Below are 23,962 nucleotides of genomic sequence, written 5' to 3'. Positions count from 1 at the left end.
CTTTTCCCACACTTTTACTGACTATGAGTGCTACTCCATTTCGACTAAGAGATTCTTGCCCATAGTAGTAGATATAATGGTCACCTGAATTAAATTCGCCCATGCCTGTCCATTTTAGTTCGCTGATTCCCAAGATGTCGATGTTCAATCTTGCCATCTCATGTTTGACAACCTCCAGCTTACCTTGATTCATTGATCTTACATTCCAGGTTCCTAAACAATATTGTTCTTTACAGCATCGGATTTTCTTTTCACTACCAGACACATCCACAGCTGAGTGTCCTTTCGGCTTTGGCCCAGCCGCTTCACTCTTTCTGGCGCTACTTGGAAAAATGTGTACACACTACTATTTCTAGGTAGTTTGTATGCAGAACAGGAGTTATTTTCAACATCAATAAGTTTGCCTTTATAAAGGAGGTTTCAAATTTAGGTATTGTGCAGAATCAATAAAGAGGACACCACAGTCAAACACAGAGGTGATTTGATCCCAAAAGTATGATCAGATTACATAAGGTTCTAGCCCTATATTAAACACAATGTCTTTGAATTTTTGTTTTCCTTCCAGTCCTTACAGAACCTCGGAGAATGACGTATCCTTCTTCCCCTTACACTGTTTACTAGCTACTTTGTCTTCTGTGTTAATGTATTTCAGATTCTCTCTCTTTCTGGGGCAGTTCATCAGAAATACTATTCCTATAGTCTGGGATATATGGGAAAATAAAACAAATGTTTCTTGCTACATGGATTCTGCAATGTAGGGCCAATTCACATGTCCAGAATGAAAAAAAATCTTCCACTAAAAAAGGTTACCACTCAGACTGTAGTGCTATTTAATTAAGCACTTTAGGATTTTCTTTTATAAAAACCCTTAAACAATAAAAAGGTACAAGCAAGAAGAAAGTACACCGTTAAATCAGACACATACAAAATGCTGATCATGTCTTTGTGTGATTGTTAGTTTTTTCCATTTTAGGAGTTTATCTTTGCAGAACTATCTCGCTCTGTCAAAGATAGAGAAAACTCTGCACCTAGTTTCACACTGCCCTGCCCATTTACTTTGCCAGGAGGAACAGAACAAATTTGAAGATACAGAGTATTTCATAACCAATCTATCCCAAGGAGGCTTCTGGATTCATCAGAACTTCATGAGTCATTCACTCTAAGAAATAAATAAACTGACATTGTGAGATCATACTTAATGGGAAGGGAATGTGCAAAAGGTCTATGCTGCAATAACAGTATAATCTATAGAAAATGAAACAGAAAATTTATCAATCCAGTTTGAGAAAGAAGAACGCTCTGTGGAACAGAGACTGGTGAACCTTAGAAGTTCACATCTGAAGCCATGAGCCAGCAGAGGTTTCTTCCTGTTCCTTCATGCAACAATACCGTTTACAAATGTTGGTGTATCACCCTCTCTGAAACTTTTCAATGGGAAGAAGGTACACTGAGTGACTGCTGCATTCCTGTGAGCTTTTCAGATTCTGAAGCAATACCAAGTTAGTGGTGGTGTGATGTGTGCAGACTTGCTGACTAGCTAAAAGTCAGGTGGAAACGGTGAAAGCTGGAAACGTAATCACAGACAGTGACCTAAGGACAGCAGACCATCAAAGAAGCCAAGGGGGAAAGATAGCAAGACACAATTATACCACAGGATGTTGACCCTTCCATGATCAGTGGTGACAGCCTCTATTTCTTCAGTAACTATGGTATGTGAATTGTTATGCACAGCACTAGATCACAACACTAAGTCTAGATAATGCAGTATCTCCACAGAAGAGATGGGCTGAGAAGGGCTACTTCTTATACATCCATATGTCTAATCAACTGGGGCTAGAATGGATATTAATGAGGCAACTTGCAAAGTTTTTTACTCTAAGACTGTCAAATGAAGCAACGGTGTCCAACAACCCTGCCAACAACTCATGGCCTGGCAACTCATGGTGCCCCTTGTGCCTGGTCTACATTTAACAAGCCACAAATTGAAGAGCTTCCCCTGCATTTGTATAAAAATAATGATATAAATTGACTTTTTTTTGGCATACTGTCAAGGTTTATACAATCATAAACATAGCAGTGACAAAAAATAATTTGAATGTACTGTATAATATTAATAATCTTACTATATTAAATATTTTAACATGCAAAATCATTTTAATAATTTAACATGTCAGGCAGCTAGGATGAGAGGCAAAAAATATATTTACAACTTCAAATTATAAAATGGGTTCTTGTAAAAATCAAGTGCTGAACTGGATTATTATGCAAACTTTCAACTCTTTAAAAGAATGCACTGCTAGGTCGATCATTCCATTTTATAGCCAGATCAAGAAGGGAGGTCAAGCATCACTCGGAATTTTAAAATGAGCAACGAAAAGGACAAAAGCAAAGCAAAATAGTGCTTACTGTTGGTGAATCACATAGCTAATGGAACAACTTATCCATACATTTCATTTTTCACCTTTGCAAATTTAGGGTGAGACCTACCTGCAGCACCACCTCCCACCTACTCACACATGGGAAGGAGGGCAAGGCAAAATGCCTTCAGATGGTATCCCCATGTACATTACGGGGGGCCACTCCAGAGGACTTTGGGAGGGAGGTGTCACTTAAAGGGAGTTGGGGAGGGTTAAAAGCTCCCATGCACAAGGGAAGCAGCTGGTTGTGCCAGCTTGGACCCCTCCTTAAAAGCATAATCATCAACTAAGGAAGACAGTCAGTATTTCATTCTACTATTACTGAGTTATGTAAGCAATTCCATAATCAGAAACTAAGATGTGCAGTGCATACACACTACTGGTAAAATGGTCAAAGGCAGCCTCAGGCCAAAAACCATACCAATATCAAAAGAACAGTTCACAAAATTCACCCCATCTCCTTTACTGTCCTCTGCTTTAGAATTCAAAGTAGTACATTTTCTTGTATGATAAATCACTACATTGTTCAATATTCAGACCTCTGCCAGTGAACCTTATGACATCTGAGATACACAAGCGATTTTCTTTAACTCTATTGTGTTTGATGTACCTAATTTCCTTCTACTAATGTGCTCACACAGACTGTTATAGGCACAGAACACTAGTGATTTACTGGAATAGCGGCATGATGGGAGTTGCTCTGAAGCATGAAGGTGGTTCTTAATTTTAAGGGAGAACAACAATTTTCAGACACTATATTTCACAGAATGGTCACAGATGCAGGCATTAAATTTAACATAGCAAAAGCCATAATCCCTTTAATTCCCAAACACTATGCCAGTTTTGATGTTCTATCCAGTTATTTAAAAATATTGCAGATTTTCATTAGCAAACACAATGAAACAGTACATTTCCTACCAATCTGCAGAATATCACATACACACTTTTAAACAACACGTTTTAATGTTTTTATTTACAAGTGAGCTTTGTCACCAGGGCTCTCTCTGTTTGGAACATTGAGCAATTTCTCAACCATGGTAAATAAGCAAAAAAACAAATACAATCACAAAACCAGATCATCAGCATCTCTCTTACTCACACTCACACACTTGTGAGAGTTCATTCAATCTGCACAGCTTGTAAATGTTTCAGCAATTGCAAAGCTGTGGATCTTTAATCAGGTCTGAAAAAAGGCCGCTCAGAGAAGCTGAACAAAGAATGACTGCTCCAACTTCTCCAACAAAAATTACCTCTTTACTCACTGAACCTGAAGCAGACACTGCACACATACTCCCCCAAACCTCTGGGTAACTGAAGTGTCTAGAATGTGCCATTAAAAAGTGAAATATGAGGTTCTCCAGGTTGGAGGACAACTATGAAGCAAATACATGTTTGCTTGTAAAGAAAGCGAATGTGGGGGCTTGCTGAGGAGAATCAATGGGTAAGGAGATGGTTGCTTCCCCCTACGCACTGATTATTCCTTACAATGACACTACCAAGGGCACTTGTAACCATTTTCCCCTTCCAGGTAGGCTCCAAGATGGAGATTATCCTAGGTGCAGGGAGCAGCAGATTCAGGAGCAGTATCTACTATTGGAAGTGTTATCACACTCCAACCTGCCTGGTGATTCTTGCCTAGAAATACCCGCTCTGCATTCTTTTTACTTCTACAAATGCAGGCTCTGCCCTCCAGCACTTAATGCATCTAATCTGCCAATTATATAGTTTAGGGTGGAGACCAGCAGAACGTTCCTAACCATTTGCAGAACAAATTTCCAAACATTCCTGAAAACACTTTACCACTGAATAAAACCTCCAAATATGAGTATTTATCAGACAAGGTATGTATAGTGAGGAGCAAGAAGTTCATCAAATACAATTCCTATCCCATCATTTTTTGGGACAGAAGTATAAAATGCAACTGCCTGATTATAGTGAGAGCTGGGTGGTCTTTCATGTGACATCATTGGCTGCCAGTGTGATTCGGTGCCCAATCTAAAGTGCTGTTTTTAACTTTTAAAGCCCTAAATGGTTTGGACCCAAGTAATTTAAAAGACCGCCTTCTACCAAACCAGCCTGCCCACACTCTCAAGGTTATCAGCAGAAGTTGTTATCACCTACTCACTGCCACGGGCAGTTAGGCAGGTGAATATAATGGAGAGAGGCTTTTCAGTAGTGGCTCCACACTTCTGGAATAAGCTTCCATCAGAGGTTCATCAGGCTGCTTCTTTGCAGGTCTTAAGGAAGGCTCTGAAGACTCACTTGTTTTTGCTGCCCTTTCCTTAGTCTCTGGGCTGCAGTTTTTATTGCTATCTATTTTTATTGTATGTTATTGAATATTTATTTAGGATTGCGCCCTAAATTAATGTATTAAAACAACACTGCCTGTACATTAAGCTTACTGAAAAGACAAGGCCTTCCTACTCTGACAAGACAAATGCACTTCTAATTTAACTTAATAAAGTGAGAGACAGACTAATAATTAAAAACAGGTTGACAACTTAATTTAACTGCATACTGAAGGCAATTGTGTGCTGCAAAGGCACTGCACCATTTAGAACACATGCACTGGCAAGGGGAAAGGCAAATTAAAATTGACAGTGTTAATGTGTGTTTAAAAATAGAATATTGTTCATTAAGCTGGGAGTGAAAAACTTGCACTGGAAAGATTTTATTTTTGAAGCTGAAGGAGAATGATGGGAATTCTAGTAGAAAAAGTGAAGAGTGCCAGGGGTTTCAAACTAGAGACTCCTGCAGCAGGACTCACCCACCTTATTCTCTGCACCACTGCGGAGGCTTGATATAGAAACAAACTGCTGGTCTGCTCTTTATTGCACTGTAGCAACATTGCCAGGGAGCGGAGTTTCAAGAGGCCATGTGACACAAGGGCCAACAGAGCTCCACTTGGGCTTAAAAACCTGCAGACTGTGGGCCTGTTGCTCAGTCTGAACAACTTGTTCTTCAGGCACAGACTGAGCTCTTGGATTTCCCATGGGACTTCTTAGTTGCCTGTCTATTCCAGCCCTGAGGTAAAGCAACTGATGTATAACTATATGAAGCACCGGGGAAAGAGAATATATGAGAGCATCTCTATACTACTCAGACATGCTTTATGCAGACACTGACACAGCAAATTTTTCCTACAATTTCTTTCAGTTTTCTCCAATCCCCATATTAAGTGCAATTGTGCTCCCTTGGTAGCTGTCTCTTTTAATAGGCTAGGTTCTTACATTCACCCACATGAGATCAATGAAAATATTAGGCTTCTACTTCATTAGTGCCTTTCATGTTCTTTTTAGCTCTCATGGAAAAACAGAGAAGAGCTAATGTTGCCACTCTCTAGAGGTTTATAGGCTGTGACAAGGCTCACAGTGCTTTTGGTTTTCTTCCAAGGCAGCCTCAAAAGACAGCAAGTACCAAATGTATTTTCCCCTCAAATATACCTAATCTAAAGAGGTTTTTTGAAAAGAATTGTATTCTAGTGGTTTAATATTTTCTGTCAAGTATCAGGCATAAATCCAGACTTTGGGATATAGTGTAAAGGGTAGAGATTTGCTGAAGAACCTTTCAGCCTGCCGGTACATAAGCAATAATACATTTGGGGGGAGGTGAAACAATCTGGATGAAACAGACTGTAGATAACAGCTGATCTGTCAATCACTCACTCTGTGGCTTGTGAAAGCTTGGAGGGCTCTTGCCGCCCATCTTCTGGACTACAAGGTAATTGATAATCTAAACAAGCTACTTCTTTGTCCAGTGTGGTAACATACAGACCAGGTAGAGGAAATAAGTCCCTCTTTCAATCTATGCCTGTCTATGTACCAGCTGTCACAAGGCCAGAGTGCACATGGTTTGGTCAGAATTTCAATGGTGGAGGAAAACACTAAAGAAAGGATCACTGCCAAAGGCCAGAATGAAGGGCCTTTTTAGGTGCCTTCTCCCAACAAAGAACAATTCATGAGAAATTCTAGACTGCATTTAATATATCAGCAGCTTCCCTGTTTGTGTGAAAACAACAATTATGAATCAATTTACAATGCGCACCCTTGCACAACAGTACAACCAAAATTAATATGAAGTAATCTCCACACATTTCATCTCCACATTTCATGTTCTGAATGCTCATTGCAACTCCATTATGTTACCCAAACCTCTGGAACCCTAATATAATATTATCAAACTCAGCTTTTTATCAGTTATCTAAAATTTAAAAAAGTACAGCTGAATGTAGACATACATTCTCTTTGCTCTCTTTAGTCAAAAGATGTCACAATAGATTCCCCGAATGCTGAGCTTTTACTGGGCAAGTTTCCATTTCTTTTCCTAGTTTTGTTGTCCAAGCAGCACATAATTTATCTTAATGGGTACACCACCTCTTCTTCTTCTTCTTCATAACGATAGCTGTGAAACAAGATGGAAGTATTTGCATTTCACAGTTATCTATAACATTCAGCTTGAAAACTCTGCTGCCAAAGAAATATGGTGTTCAAGGAAAAATCTCTTTGGCAGCTCATTTTAATTTTCTAAAAATGTGCTTTCAAAATCAGTCTGAAATAAAGCAAGTATCACTTTATTTTCCTGTGTAAGAGTACTGATTGTAGTTCATAAACAGTAATATAGTATTAATATGTGCTACATATCCTCAGTACAAATGGAACAGACTCAGCCTGACATTATGCAGAAGAGTGATAACATATCATGATATGCACTTGCAGTGGTGGGCCACAGAAGTATAAACTTATTTAGTTTCTGATTTCAAACTGCCTCCTTATGAGAAGCACACGAATGAAAGAAACTATGATAGGTGACTTTGACTGGTGAGCCAACATTGTCCCTTCTTGGGGAAAAATGGTTTGGCCAGAGTTATCCATGCTCTATTAATATCTAAGACAGGTAACTAATGCATTTTACTTAGGCCTGCCTTTGACTATGGAACTCTTTTCCTAAACATGTTTGCCTAGAACCACCCTTGTTATCTTTTTGGTGCCAGGTGAAGTCTGTCCTGTTATTTCCTGCTTTTAATGGTAATTAAGATTGTTGTTGGTTTCTAGCTGCTATCTTAAATGGCTAATTTTTGTGGTTTTCTCATTGGTCCTGTTCAGGCGCACATTAGGAAAGGGTGGTCAGGATAACCATGGTGTATGGTGGTTACTGCTAACCATTGCAAGTGCTACTGCCACATGTGCAGGTAACCATGTTCCGCTGCATGTTTAAACTAACCATTCTCTAACCACCCTTCCTCCCACAGGAACCTGCAGTCCTCCGCATGGGCAGCCATGCATCCCAGCAGCCTTTGCTCTGTCTGCCATTTTGGTGTTTGGTGCTGCCAGCTGTTTTGGTGTTCAGCGGTTCAGCAGTCTGCTGCCCCTGTGCCATGGCACACAGCCCCCAGCACGTCCTGCAGCATGGACTCATATGGTCTGAGATCCATCTTTCCCATTCTGGAGGCCTAGAATCACTGTTCACCACCATAATCCACTGCCCCAATACACAGCGCATTCAAGTGTCCCCTGCAGCACCAACAGACATAGGCGGACATCAGGAATCAGCTTGCGTCACTTCTACCAACCATGTATGCCGTGGCAGGCACAGCGACACAGTCCATTCTGCCTCTGTAGTCACATTGTGTTTATCCATTTTTTATTGCGAGTTTCCATTTACGCTGACTGTGTGTTATGTTCCAAAAGGCAGGTAAATAGTTTAAGAGAGCGTGTACATTAGTAAATATTAAAGAGCTTTCCAATACAAAGTTTATCCGTATGATAACTTCTTCCCAAAAAGAGGCAACTATTGGGCATTTTCAAAACATATGAATAAAAGAAGCATTCACTGCATTACACCTTGAACAATTAGCCGGGTTTGACAAACCTTTGTTAAAGAGGCACTGCGGTATCTAGTAAACCCGAAACAAAACATTTTGTTATATAAGTCATAACCAGAGGTCTATAGAGATATCAGATACAGTAGGGGTGTATGAAACCCCGCTTACCTGGCTCTGTCGGGTTCCGCTGGGGGGAGGAGGTGCTCCGTCCCTCCCCCCGGAATCCTCGCCGGCCAGCTCCGCTCTGCGGGGATTCCATGGAGCCGCCGGCCGGCTCCGTCAGCAGCCAGACATCCAGCTGCTGGCTAGCAGGGATGCAAATGGCGGCGGCTGTAGCTGCTGCCGTTTGCGTCCCTGAATTCAGCCGTGATAGGCTATGTAAAGACTTACGTAGCCTATCACGTCTGGGTTAAAAAAAAAAACGCATATGCAAATGGTGGCGGCTACAGCCGCCGCCATTTGCATTCCTTATTTTTGGCCGTCTTAGTCTACGTAAATATTTACGTGGACTAAGACGAAGACAAGAAAGGGGAACGCAAATAGCGTAGCGGACACTATTTGCGTTCCCCTTTATTTTCACCGTCTTACTCTACGTAAATATTTACGTAGACTAAGATGGTGAAAATAAGGGGGAACGCAAGTAGCGTCCACTACGCTATTTGCGTTCCCCTTTCTTGTCTTCGTCTTAGTCCACGTAAATATTTATGTAGACTAAGACGGCCAAAAATAAGGAATGCAAATGGCGGCGGCTGTAGCCGCCGCCATTTGCGTACGCGTTTTGTTTTTTAACCCAGATGTGATAGGCTACGTAAGTCTTTATGTAGCCAATCACGAATGGGGGGGGGGAAACAGACTGGAAATGGCGGCAGCCGCGGCCGGTCAGAAGACCAGCTGCCGCCGCCGAAGCCACCGCTGGAGCCGCCGCTGTCCGGAACATCTGCCCCAGGTAAGTCTTGTCCCGGGGGGGATCCACAGGGGGGCGGGGGGTGGCAGGCCGTTCTGCCACGGAGTTCAGGGGGCCGAATGCACTGGCATTCGGCCTCACCGAGATCTGTGGCGGAATTCTCTGACATCCCTAAGATACAGACACCAAAATGGCAGTCCATTGGTTAGACAAAATAGGGCATTCCAATTAGAAATGAATTATTATTATTATTATTATTATTATTATTCTCCTCCTTTTCCCCAGTACTGGGACACAAGGTGGCTTACAAAAATTAAAACATATACAATTAAAACATATGAAAATATACAAAAGTTAAAATATAAAATAAACAATATAATTAAAATTATATTAAAACATTAAAACAGCATTTTAAAACAGCATTTTAGCAGCTTACCCCCAGGTTCCAACTATGTCCCAAAGGCTTGCTGGAACAAGGATGTTTTAGTCTGCCTCTGGAAACACATCAAGGAAGGAGCCATCCTAGCCTCCCTGAGTCCCTGGGAAGGGTGTTCCACAGCCATGGGGTAGCCACCGAGAAGGTCTTCTCCCAGGTTCCCACCAAACGTGCCAGCGACAGTGGTGGGACTGTGAGAGGGCCTCCCCAGATCTCAGGACACAGGCAGGTTGATAAGGGACGATACAGTCTTTCAGATAACCTGGACCGGAGCTGTATAGGGCTTTATAGGTCATAGCCAGCACTTTGAATTGTGCCTGGAAACAGACTGGAAGTCAGTGAAGCTGTTTTAATGAGGGAGTTGTATGCTCCCTGTAACTAGCCCCAGTTAACAGTCTGGCAGCAGCTCTTTGAACCAACTGCAGTTTCCGAACACTCTTCATAGGCAGCCCCACATAGAGCGTGTTGCAGTAATCCAAACAGGATGTAACTAAGGCATGTGTCACTGTGGCCGGATCAGACATCTCCAGAAACAGGCACAGTTGGCGCACTAGTTTTAACTGTGCAAAAGCACTCCTGGCCACCGCTGAAACCCGAGAGTGCAGGCTTAGGGCTGAATCCAGGAGCACCCCCAAACTGTGAACCTGAGTCTTCAGAGGGAGTGTAACCCCATCCAAAACAGGATGAATCCCTATTCCCTGATCTGCCTTTTGACTGACCAGGAGCACCTCTGTCTTCTCTGGATTAAGTTTCAATTTGTTCTCCCTCATCCAGTCCTTTACTGATGCCAAACACTGGTTATGGTCAGAAACAGCTTCCTTGGAATCTGGTGGAAAGGATTAGTGGAGCTGGGCATCATCAGCATATTGGTGGCAATGAACTCCAAAACTCCGGACAACTTCTCCCAGCAGTTTCATGTAAATATTAAATAGCATGGGGGACAGAACAGTTCCCTGAGGGACCCTGCAAGCTAACGGCCACGGAGTCGAACAGGCATCTCCCAACACCACCTTCTGAGTTCGCCCCGCTAGGAAGGAATGGAGCCACTGTAAAACAGTACCACCAAGTCCCATCCCAGCAAGGCATCCCAGAAGAAGAAATAAATAAATAAATAAATGCATAAATACTTAAGTGTATTAAACTTAACCCATTTACCTTGCCCCATAACTTTAAAGATGCCTATCTATCTATATCTCATGAAATATTGTTAATCAACTTATTTAAATTTAATTTAATAATTTAAGATATATCTCTAGGGATAATTATTCCCAAAAAAGTAATAAACTCTGGGCACTGTCGAAATTGCCAATTGGTTAATAGACTAGAGTATACCCTATCTCTAATTGGCATTATTTCCGACTTTGACCAATTTATTTATTTATTATTTATTTATTTATTATTGCATTTATATCCCGCCTTTTTTCCTCTTGCAAGGAACCCAAGGCGGCTTACATTATCCCCCTCCTCTCCATTTTATCCTCACAACAACAACCCTGTGAGGTAGGTTGGGCTGAGAGTGTGTGACTGGCCCAAAGTCACCCAGTGAGCTTCCATGGCTGAGTGGGGACTAGAACCCGGATCTCCCAGCTCCCAGTCCAACACTCTTACCACTACACCACACTGGCTCTCAATTAATTGAACAGCCAGACAAATCACCAAAAGTACTAATCAATTTCATCAAAGCTGGAACTGACATCTGGCATTTCAAAATAAACAGCAAAAGATCATCAGCAGAAGAGCTAACTTTAAATTTGAAGACAGAATGCACAAATTACACACAGCAATGCCTGGACATGCCCATAGCGTGCCAATGGCAGCGGCAAGCCAGGGCACAAGTGGCTGTGAGCCACAGTTGTATGCTCGCTTCTCTGCTGGCATGCAGTGGGCTGTTGCCGGGGGCAGAGTATTGGCGGGGTTGCGGCAGCTGCATCATTTACTGCTGCCGCATCATTTGCTACCAGGCAGATCCTGACCATAGACATCTGCCATTCAGGCATGGGCAGCTACTCCTTCTTTGGCCAGTCTTGCCACAGAGCTTTATGGAAGCTGTCAATTAACCATGGAGGCTGTTCAGATGTCACACTAAGCCATGGTAGAGCCCACTAACCATCTTGCAGCAAGTGGTTAGTGAATGTGGTTAGTTCATGGTTAATAAACCACCATGGTTGGGACAGATGCATATTCAGACGTCACGCTAAGCCAACATGCTTAGCTCAAACTCCTAACCATCATGGCTTAGTGTGATATCTGAACAGGGCCACTATTTGACTGTTGCACTTCATTTTTATTTTTATTATTATTTTTATTAATTGTAAGCTGCCATGAGAGTGTTTCATATTGAGAAGTGGACACCCCTACATTGGGAAAGGATGGAATTCAAGCCAAAGGAAAATTAGTATGTCAAAGAAAAGAATTCTAACTTATCTTGACATGCTAATATTTAATATACAAATCATTATATACATATTTTTTTGGCTTTGCATGGGGAAGAACTCAAAAATATTTTTTCCCCATATCAGCATATGGAATACTTGGAAGAATTATGCCACTATATGAAGAAGCGCTCACAGCACAAGTACAGAGATGTTAGTAAGGGAAGGCATTGAACATGCCAACACATCCTTCCTATTAAGAGTGTGCACTCGAGGTATTATATGCTGGATTAATGTGAACATTAAGCCTGAAAACCACCTGAAATCTCTCCTCGACCACTTGGTGGCTTCTCTATCTGAGTCTTCTGGATCCACCTTCTTATCTGCAACACTGCAATATTGATACAAATTTTATAAGAATTTCTGCTATAATATATATGCAATATAATATACATGCCCTTCGTGGATCACTGCCTTGTTGTGGCAAAGGGGCTTGCGTAACTAAGTGAAGCCATAAGCTATGCCATGCAGGGCCACCCAAGACGGACAGGTCACGGCAGAGAGTTCTGACAAAATGTGGTCCACTGGAGAAGGAAATGGCAACCCACTCCAGTATTCTTGCCAAGAAAACCCCATGGAACGTATCACAAGGCTAAAAGAGATGACGCCGGAAGATGAGCCCTTCAGGTTGGAAGGTGTCCAATATACTACTGGGGAAGAGCAGAGGGAATTTCCAAGTAGCGCCAGAAACAGTGAAGCGGCTGGGCCAAAGCCAAAACGGCACTCAGCTGTGGATGTGTCTTGTCTGGTGGTGAAAGGAAAATCCGATGCTGTAAAGAACAATATTGTTTAGGAACCTGGAATGTAAGATCAATGAATCAAGGTAAGCCTGAGGTGGTCAAACATGAGATGGCAAGATTGAACATCAACATCTTGGGAATCAGTGAACCAAAATGGACAAGCATGGGTGATTTTAATTCAGGTGACCATCATATTTACTATTATAGGCAACAATCCCTTAGAAGAAATGGAGTAGCACTCATAGTCAATAAAAGGATAGGAAAAGCAGTACTGGCGTACAATCTCAAAAACGAAAGAATGATCTCAGTACGAATCCAAGGCAAACCATTCAACATCACAGTAATTCAAGTCTATGCCCCAACCACTGATGCCGAAGAAGCTGAGGTTGATGGGTTCTAAGAAGACCTACAACACCTATTAGAACTAACACCAAAAAAAGTGTCCTCTTCATCATAGGGGATTGGAATGCTGAAGTAGGAAGTCAAGAAATCACCGGGATAACAGACAAGCATGGCCTTGGAGTACAAAATGAAGCAGGACAAAGGCTAATAGAGATTTGCCAAGAGAACACACTGATCATAGCAAACACTCTTTTCCAACAGCAGAAGAGGCGACTCTACACATGGACATCACCAGATGGTCAATATCGAAATCAGATTGATTATGTCCTTTGCAGCTAAAGATGGAGAAGAATCAGTAAAGGGTGATTTTACAGTCAGTAAAAACAAGACCTGGAGCTGACTGTGGCTCAGATCATGAGCTGCTTCTTGCAACATTTCGGCTTAAATTGAAGAACGTAGGGAAAACCACTAAACCATTCAGGTATGACCTAAATCATATCCCTTATGAATATACAGTGGAGGTGAGGAATAGATTTAAGGGATTAGACCTGATAGACAAAGTGCCTGAGGAACTATGGACGGAGGTCCGTAACATTGTTCAGGAGGCAGCAACTCAATCCATCCCAAAGAAAAAGAAATGCAAGAAAGCAAAGTGGCTGTCTGAGGAGGCTTTACAAGTAGCTGAGGAAAGAAGGGAAGCGAAAAGCAAGGGAGAAAGGGGAAGATATATCCAACTGAATGCAGATTTCCAGAGAACAGCAAGGAGAGGCAAGAAGGCCTTCTTAAATGAACAATGCAAAGAAATGGAGGAAAACAATAGAATGGGAAAGACTAGAGATCTTTTCAAGAAAATCAGGGATATCAAGGGAACGTTTTGTGCAAAGACGGGCATGATAAAGGGCAAAAAAGGCAGGCACCTAACAGAAGCAGATGAGATTAAGAAGAGGTGGAAAGAATACACAGAAGAACTATACAGGAAAGATCTTAATGTCCCTGATAGCCATGATAGTGCGGCCACTGAACTTGAGCCAGACATCCTAGAGATTGAAGTCAAGTGGGCCTTAGCAAGCATTACTAACAACAAAGCTAGCGGAGATGACAGTATTCCAGCTGAGCTATTTAAAATCCTAAAAGATGATGCTGTTAGAGTGCTGCGCTCAATATGCCAACAAATTTGGAACACTCAACAGTGGCCACAAGACTGGAAAACATCAGTTTACATTCCAATTCCAAAGAAGGGCAACGCCAAAGAGTGTTCAAACTACCGCACAATTGCGCTCATTTCACATGCCAGCAAGGTGATGCTCAAAATCCTACAAGATAGGCTTCAGCAGCATGTGAACCGAGAACTACCGGAAGTACAAGCTGGGTTTCGAAGAGGCAGAAGAACTAGAGATCAAATCGCCAACATTCGCTGCATCATGGAGAAAGCAAGAGAATTCCAGAAAAACATCTATTTCTGCTTCATTGACTACGCTAAAGCCTTTGACAACAAGCTCTGGCAAATCCTTAAAGAGACGGGAGTACCAGACCACCTTACCTGTCTCCTGAGAAACCTGTACAAGGGTCAAGAAGCAACAGTAAGAACCAGACATGGAACAACCGAGTGGTTCAAAACTGGGAAAGGAGTACGACAAGGCTGCATATTGTCGCCCAGCTTATTTAACTTATATGCAGAGTACATCATGCAAAACGCTGGGTTGGATGAATCACAGGTCGGAATTAAAGACTGCCGGGAGAATTATCAACAACCTCAGATATGCAGACGATACCACCCCAATGGCAGAAAGCGAAGAGGATCTAAAGAGCCTCTTGTTGAGGGTGAAAGAGGAGAGTGCAAAAGCTGGTTTGAAACTCAACATTAAAAAAACGAAGATCATGGCATCTGGTCCCATCACTTCCTGGCACATAGAAGGGGAAGAAATGGAAGCAGTGACAGATTTTATTTTCTTGGGCTCCAAGATCACCGCAGACGGTGACTGTAGCCATGACATTAAAAGACGCTTGCTCCTTGGGAGGAAAGCTATGGCCAACCTAGACAGCATAGTAAGAAGCAGAGACATCACCTTGCCGACAAAGGTCCGTGCTATGGTTTTCCCAGTAGTAATGTATGGCTGTGAGAGCTGGACTATAAGGAAGGCTGAGTGCCGAAGAATTGATGCTTTCGAACTGTGGTGCTGGAGAAGACTCTTACGTGTCCCCTGGACTGCAAGGAGGTCAAATCAGTCCATCCTAAAGGAAATCAACCCTGAGTGCTCATTGGAAGGACAGATACTGAAGCTGAAGCTCAAATATTTTGGCCACCTAATGCGAAGAGAAAACTCACTAGAAAAGACTCTGATGCTGGGAAAGATTGAAGGCAAAAGGAGAAGGGGATGGCGGAGGATGAGATAGCGAGATAGCATCACCGATGCAATGAATATGAACTTGAGCAAACTCCGGGAGAGAACGGAGGACAGGAAGGCCTGGCGTGTTATGGTCCATGGGGTCATGAAGAGTCGGACATGACTTAACGACTGAACAACAACTTACATGCAATGAGCTGAAAAGTCAAAAACATTTGTATACCAATGCAGACTTGCAAATAAATCCACAAAAGTTACTGGCCTGCCCACCCTCCTCCCAAAATCCTAGCCTGCATTTCCATGCTGGCTGCATAAGAAAAGAAGATCCCTCCTCCACAACCAGCATGGAAATCCAGGCTACTAGCTGGAGGCTACTAGTTAGCCTCTTAATAGGCTGGTTAAAAAATGTCTTCTATCAAGAGGACTGTGGTGGAGGGACAGAACAAATCTATCCTTCCATATCAGCCATGGAGAAAGGAGCTAGAATGGAAACTCAGCTATGTGGAAACTCAGCTATGTGGAATTCCTGGTCTATGGCTACCAGGTGAATCATTAAGATACAAGACTGCATAACCACACCGGACACAAAGAACATCTGTGAATTTTATTCTTGTATTTTCTTTTTCTATTTTCTGCCGCATCCCTATCTGTACAACATAATGGTGGGGGCTAAAATATTAAGCTGTTCATGGTGAATTCATGACATGATTCTCTTTTGATAGCCACTAATCACTGACTGGGTGATCATGTGAAGCTGCTATCAAGGATCACCTGCTTTCTTACCAGTAGAGCAAAGAACAGGGCAAGCTTTGATATGATAATCTTTATCCACTTGAACTGATCCTGTGAACTGGCCTTACATTGCTTAGAAAATATGGCACAAGTTGCTGACTTTTTCCCTTATTCATTTCTACATAGTAATAAACAAGCCTTCTATAAATCAGGAACAGACTACATGTAGGACTGCTACTGGCACCTCATTGGTGTGACATTTTCTGAATATTCTTTTGATGGATGGCAGCATTGAGTGTTCCATATACTGCAGAATGATGAACAAATGAACACCAGCAACTCTGTCATATAATTTACATCACATTAAGGTCTCGTCCCCCCCTCCAACTACCTACCTTTAAGAGTACCCAACTTCCAGTCAAAGATTATTTGCAGTTCAGATGGAACTAATCTCCTCATCCCTGTCAAATGCTTAAAATGAACTTTCCAAGCAAGCCTCAAGCTACTAGCTGCCCTAATGGTAATCACAGGCTGTTTCAGCCAATTCACTACATTGGTGGAAAGTACAATATACCCCATTAAATTCAAAAGCTGTAGCATTTAAATCCCAAGCTGTTAATTAGCCGCTACTTTGGACAATGCTGCAAACGATGTCATCTGACTGTCAGTCCCATCACATTAACAGTCTGGCTTACATCAAATATGAAAATTGAAATCCAGCATTTTGTTGTTCTTAAGAAGACAGCCTACAGCTATTTAAAATCATTTTACCTACATGCATACATACAAGATAATGAAAGGATAAATATTCATAGATATCTTGGAATTTCAGTGGGAAGCTCTCACCTATTTTTTGTGTCCTTAAGAAATGAGACATAGCAAATGTCTTAAAAACAAATCCTAGTAGGTACAGATCAAATCCTGCATTCACCCAGTAATGTCCCATAACACTGAACTACCTAACTTCGATCCTCCACCCATTCACCCCAGCACCGTTGCAACCGACCCTCTTCCATCAGTTTTTTGCATCTGTGCCTAATCACACATGCAGTAATGGTGAGAAATGATGAATGCAAACAGCATGCAAACACCCTATGGATCAACAAGGGCAAACCTCTGTCTATTCTGCTCAGAGTCAGATCTTGGGGTCATGTGAACAGAGCTGAGTGGAATCTTTTTCATTTTCCCTATCATGCCCAGGTCTCACAAAGTCATGAAAAAGGGGAAACAGTCTAATCATGAGAATATATTTCCCACTAGTCTCCCTATCGATTAACAGAAAGATGGGGAAAAGTTGACAGTTATGTTGGCTAGGGGAGTCTAACCTCTATGAGCCCTGTGGCCATTTCAACTGGGACATCTATGGGCACATGAAGCTGCCTAATACTGGGTCAGACACTGACCCATCAAGCCCAGTATTGTCTAATCTGGTAGTGGCTCTCCAGTGTCATAGGCAGAGGTATTTCCCATCACCTGCTACCTGATCAAAACATGTACTATGGGCCATCTCTAGAATTAGCATTATTAATAAGTGTGTGACCTATGTTTAATATGTGTTTTCCAAGTGGTGGCCACCCATTTGTGGAACTCCCTCCCAGGAGAGGTGCAATTAGCCCCTCCTGTGACTATATTAATATGTAAGCTAAGGTAATATGTACCTTTTTATTTACACAAGCATTTGTCTCCTCATTGGTTGGGTTTAGGTCAGATTATTACTGTTGTATTATTGTTTTAATAATTTTAGTGTCAAAGTATGACTGTATGGTTGCTTTATTGGTATATGTTTTATCACTATTGTAAACTGCTCTGTGCTCCTTTTGGAGGACCGGTAGGATATAAGAACCTGAAATAATATAAATAAATAAAACAGGGCTTGAACCAGTGTTTTCTATCCTCCCTCAGTAAACCAAAATTTTAAAAGGCGGAGGGGAGAAAACAAACACAGGGAAACAGATTTTACCAGATAACACTACATGCTGGTTTGGGGTGGGGGTGGGAAGGAAAAATGGTTTCTTCAACTTCTAAGATGTGCTAGCATAGGGCTTGATTGCTGAGAAAATCAGTCAGTCTCACACAGAGAACTGCATTTTAAAATCCTTTACAAGAACAACAGATAGCAAACACCATTATACAGCATACATTCAGAAGGAAATAAACAAACAAACAAAATCAAGAACAGGAAGTTAGAATGGAAGTTGCTTAGAACAGTGAAAAAAGAAAAAGCAAGCTCTAACAAGCAAGACAGATTATAGCTCACTGTTGGAGCAGACTAGTACACCCTACAGATTGTTGTTGTTATTGCTATTAACGTTTCTATACAGCCCCATAGCCAAAACTCTCTGGGCAGTTTACAGAAGTTAAAACATTAAATAAAATATAAAAAGTTTAAAAGCCATTTACAAAAAAGCACACAATATAGAATCATAGACTCATAGAATAGTAGGGTTGGAAGGGGCCTATAAGGCCATGGAGTCCAACCCCTGCTCAACGCGGGAATCCAAGTCAGAGCATCCCTGACAGATGGCTGTCCAGCCTCATCTTGAACGCCTCCAGTGTGGGAGAGCCCACTACCTCCCTAGGTAATTGGTTCCATTGTCATATTGCTCTAACAGTCAGGAAGTTTTTCCTGATGTTCAGCCGGAATCTGGCTTCCTGTCACTTGAGCCCATGATTCCGTGTCCTGCACTCTGGGATGATCGAGAAGAGATCCTGGCCTTCCTCTCTGTGACAACCTTTCAAGTACTTGAACAGCGCTATCATATCTCCCCTCAGTCTTCTCTTCTCAAGGCTAAACATGCCCAGTTCTTTCTGTCTCTCTTCATAGGGCTTTGTTTCCAGTCCCCTGATCATCTTTGTTGCCCTCCTCTGTACCCTCTCCAATTTGTCTGCATCCTTCTTAAAGTGTGGCACCCAGAACTGGACACAGTACTCCAGATGAGGCCTAACCAGTGCTGAGTAGAGGGGAACTAGTACTTCCCGGGATTTGGAAACTATGCTTCTATTAATGCAGCCCAAAAGAGCATTTGCCTTTTTTGCAGCCACATGACATTGTTGGCTCATATTCAGTTTGTGATAGACAACAATTCCAAGAACCTTCTCACTTGTAGTGTTGTTGAGCCACGTATCCCTCATCTTGTAACTGTGCATTTGGTTTCTTTTTCCTAGGTGCAGAAATTGGCATTTACCCCTATTAAATGTCATTCTGTTGTTTTCTGCCCAGCACTCCAGTCTATCAAGATCACTTTGAATTTTGTTTCTGTCTTTCCAGGGTATTAGCTATCTCGTCCAATTTTGTGTCATCTGCAAATTTGATCAGCATTCCCTGTACCTCCTCCTCCAAGTCATTAATAAAAAAGTCATTAATAAAAATATACACAACCACATATAACTAAAAACAACTTTGAACTGTCAGTCATAACTAAAGACACATCCAGGACCAATTAAAACTCATCATATGCTGCCAACTGCCAGGGAAACGAGATAGGTTTCCCGGAGCTGAAAAGATAATACTGTTGACGCCAAGCAGACCTCATCAGACAGCTTGCTCCACAGGTGGGGGGGGGGCACCACTGAGAAGGCCGTCTCCCTTGTTGCTGCCTTCCATGCTTCCTTTGGAGGAGGCACTCGGAGGAGGACCTTAGATCTTGAACGTAGCATATGGGTAGGGATGTCGGAGAATTTCTCCACGAATCTCTGGGAGGCCGAATGCCAACGCATTAGGACCCCCGAAATTGGTGGAGAAACGGTCCGCCACACCCCCCCGCCACCCCCCGGAATGGGACTTACCTTTGTCGAATGTCCCTGGCGGCTCCCGGCCACCGCCATTTCCCAGTAAAAAAACAACAACAACAAACGTGATAGGCTACGTAAAGATTTACGTAGCCTATCACGGCTAGATTTTCAAAAAACACCGTGATAGGCTACGTAAATCCTTACGTAGCCTATCACGGCTGACTTTGGGGGGGAAAAAAAAGCGCCCATGGGCGCCGCCATTTGCATACGCGCTTCCCCCCCCAAAGTCAGCCATGATAGGCTACGTAAGGATTTACGTAGCCTATCACGGCTGATTGCAGGGACGCAAACGGCGGTGGCTATGGCCGCCGCCATTTGCATCCCGGCAGGAGACGGGATTCGCAGCCAGGGAGACGGGGCGCTCCCCCCCGGCCATAATTTTGGCAGGGAGGGATGGGGCGCCTCCCCCCCAGCCAGAATTTCGGTGGGGTGGGATGGGGCGCCTCCCACCCCGCCCAGAATTTCAGGGGGAGGGACGGAGCGCCTCCCCCCCACCGCGAAGCAAGCTGTGGGACCAGGTAAGGGACTTTCATCCATCCCTACATACGGGTAGGTTCATTTCGGGAGAGGCATGCTGTCAGGTATTGTGGTCCCAAGCCACGTAGGGCTTTATAACCAGCACCTTGGATTGAGCTCGGAAGCATATAGGCAGCCAGTGCAGGCGGCTCAGAGTTGGGCTTATATGTTCAGACCTTCTGGTCCCTGTTATCAATCTGGTCGCTGCATTTTGCACAAGCTGCAGCTTCCAAACCATCTTCAAAGGCAGCCCCACATATAGTCTATTGCAGTAATCTAACATGGAGGTTACCAGAGCACAGATAACTGAAGCCATGTTATCACTGTCCAGGGGCATAGCTGGGCCACCAACCAAAGTTGGTTGAAGGCACTCCATGCCACTGAGGCCACCTGAGCCTCAAGTGACAAAGATAGTTCCAGGAGGACACCCAAACTAGAGACCTGAGCCTTCAGGGGGAGTGCAACCCCATCCAGAACAGGTTGAACACCCTCCATCCGGTCAGAAAAACCACCCACCAACAGCATCTCAGTCTTGTCTGAGATGCTGTTGAGCTTCAGTTTATTAGCCCTCATCCAGTTCATTGTCGCAGCAAGGCACTGATTCAGCACATCCACGACCTCACTTGAAGAAGATGAAAAGGAGAAATAGAGCTCCTTTTCATCAGCATACCGATGACAACATGCCTCCAAACTCCACATGACCACACTCAACAGTTTCATGTAGATGTTGAACAGCATGCGAGACAAAACTGACCCCTACGGAACCCCATATTGGACAATCCACGGGCCCAAGCAGTGTTCCCCAAGCACCACCTTCTAGAGCCGACCCTCCAAGTAGGAGCAAAACCACCGCAATGCAGTGCCTCCCACTCCCAGCTCAGAGAGCCGTCCCCGAAGGATAGCATGGTTGATGGTACTGAAAGCCACCAAGAGATCAAGGAGAATCAACAGGGTCACACTCCCCCTGTCTTTCTCCAGACATAGGTCATCATACAGGGTGACCAAGGCTGTTTCTGGGCCAAAAACTGGCCTGAACCCTGACTGAAATCTTTAAAACTAAAGATTTAAGTTTAGATCTAAGCATGTTGTTACTTTTCCAAACAAGATGGAGGCAAGAAACTAATTTCAGTGTAGTTATACATAGCTAGTATGGTTTAGTGGCTATAGTACTGGGTTAAAACTTGGCAGACCAAGATTCAATCCCTTACTCAGTCACAAAGCTTACTGGGTTACCTTGCTCCAATCACTCTCTCTTAATCTAGCCCAATTCACAGGGCTATTGGGAAGACTGAAAAAGGAAGGGCAATTCTGAACTCTCTGGAGAAAGGACAGGATAAACGTGTGCTAAGTAATAAAATACAACTCACAGTCATAACAGATGTTAGCTTACTTTTACCACCAAACCATTCAAATGCTATGCTATTGCTTCAGCATAGCAGAAGTGGCAACACAAAGTTCCCTATCTCCTCTACAAACAAACAAAAAGCAGGCAGGCGGGCAGGGCAGGCCAGGGCAAGGCAGGCAGTCAGGCAATTATTTGGCCTCTACCTGGTACATAGTGGCCAGAGCGTTTGTGAGATGATGAACACACACACACACACAGTAAATCTAAGTGTGTTTCCTCCAAATACATATATTTTTTAACTTTCCCAGAAGATGGCTGGGGGTTACACATACTTAGTTCCACATAGAGCTTAAACTTGACTAACCTGGGAGATAGGGGTGTAGTAGAATAATTGAATTTTAGTTCTTACTTCAATTTATGCAATAAAGTATTGTGCAGACTTTCTATTTTGCCACGTACCAGCTTAATCCACGCTATTATCTTGCTAAAATATAAAGTAAGTCACTATACTCCTTGTTTCCTCTCTTATCAGAGTTTGCATAGCACACTAATTCAGGTCTCACCCTATCTTTTTTAAAAGACAGGAGGTGACAAGCACAAGTTGTACAAAATGTTAGCACAAGTGGTACAAAACCAATGTATTAACTCCTAAGCATCCAAGTATTTCTAGGCTGGAAGAAGAGAAGGGGCAACCAAGCATAGATAAAGGGCATTCTCTTCACCCTGTCCCCTAAAAATGAGACAGTAAGTACTGAGCACATTATCTGACAAGTAAAGTGACTTCTTTTAAAATCTTCAAACAAAGTGGGATTCACACATAACAAATGCAATGCAATGCTTTGGAGTGGAACTGACAGTCTTAGAATTTACCTTAGGCTACTTTCAGAAACTCATTTCAGTTAGAAAGAAAAAGTGTTGTTAATGAACAAAAATACAGGCATACTTATATCAGCAAACTTTAAAAATTAATTATCTCCTTTTTTTCTATATATCATGTATTATTTATGAATATGTATTTTCTGTGTCTGAAGTCTCTAGGTTTCTAAGGAATGTATCTCTCCTCCTTTTTAATACAATTTAAATCCAAGGAGCATTAAATAAGAAAATAGTGTTGATTAACACACTATTGAATTTATAAGGACAATCTACATCATATTCATGTCAATAGCAAAACTCTTCTTGAATTTCATGATCCTGGATTATATCCCATAGTTTAGAATAGAATAAAATAAAATTTTATTACGGTCAAAGACCAGCTCAAAAAAGGAACTACATTAAAATTATCAGCCATATATCCCCAATTAAATTAATAGACACTTCAACACAGTGTAGTACTAATATAATGCGTATCAGCCATATTGGGTGAGTGGCATTACTCTACAGACTTTGTCTTTCATCCAGCTAGGTAAGTCCGAGCTCCCTCAGCATCCTTCTTCCAACACCTATCGTGGCCGCAAAAAATTTGGCGACACTATATGTAAATGTCGAATTAGTGTCAGACAATACGTAGGTATATTGTTGTCCTGTACATCCCGGAAACTGATTCATCAGTGGGGAGATGAGTGTGGCACGAATATCTCTATAAAATATACATATCCCATAGTTTTATATTCACAAAGCCCTGAACAATCTTGGTGTTAAAAGTTACCATGGTTGCACATTTATTTATTTTTTTACATTTTTATACTGCCCCTCAGTTAAAATCCCAGTGCTTACTGAAAGAATAAGGGCGCAATCCTATTGGGATAGGTGGCCGCCTCCGAACTTGGAGGTTACTGCCTATCCAATCACAGCGGGAGGATCGTGGAGGGGATCCTCTCCTCCACATTCCAGCCACCCTGCATTTGCAGCTAGACAGCTGATTTCAGCTGTCTAGCCACAGGATATCAGAATGCAGGGTGGGGAGGCAGGAAGGTGCATAGGAAGTGTCATACCAGCACTTCTACACTCCCTGCCCCCAGGAACACCCCCTTTTACCCCGCTCCATGCTGCTCTTACAAACACAGAGCCTAGGGACGATCTGCGCCACCTACGAGGTTCAGAGAAGGGCAACACAGATGATCAGGGGACTGGAAACAAAGCCCTATGAGGAGAGACGGAAAGAACTGGGCATGTTTAGCCTTGAGAAGACTGAGGGGAG

At 42.6% G+C, this 23,962-nt stretch overlaps 1 protein-coding gene across 19 annotated transcripts in view; it reads right to left on the bottom strand.

Moving 5' to 3' along the window:
- DIAPH2 (diaphanous related formin 2) overlaps positions 1-23,962 on the bottom strand; it is a 503,126-nt gene that overhangs the window by 274,792 nt on the left and 204,372 nt on the right. Inside the window, exon 24 of one of the 19 annotated variants that reach the window (XR_014784818.1) lies at positions 6,655-6,818. The exons of the other annotated variants lie outside the window; for them this stretch is intronic. The gene's annotated coding sequence lies outside the window, so the exon portion shown is untranslated. The remainder of the gene's footprint in view (positions 1-6,654; positions 6,819-23,962) is intronic. 19 annotated transcript variants of the gene reach the window in all.

This window comes from Heloderma suspectum, chromosome 9 (assembly GCF_057233095.1).
Source record: "Heloderma suspectum isolate Gila_16-S chromosome 9, 16-S_ref, whole genome shotgun sequence".
Classification (NCBI taxonomy): domain Eukaryota; kingdom Metazoa; phylum Chordata; class Lepidosauria; order Squamata; family Helodermatidae; genus Heloderma; species Heloderma suspectum.
The sequence above is the reverse complement of the archived record's forward strand: the minus strand, read 5'-3'. Positions and strand labels throughout refer to the sequence as shown.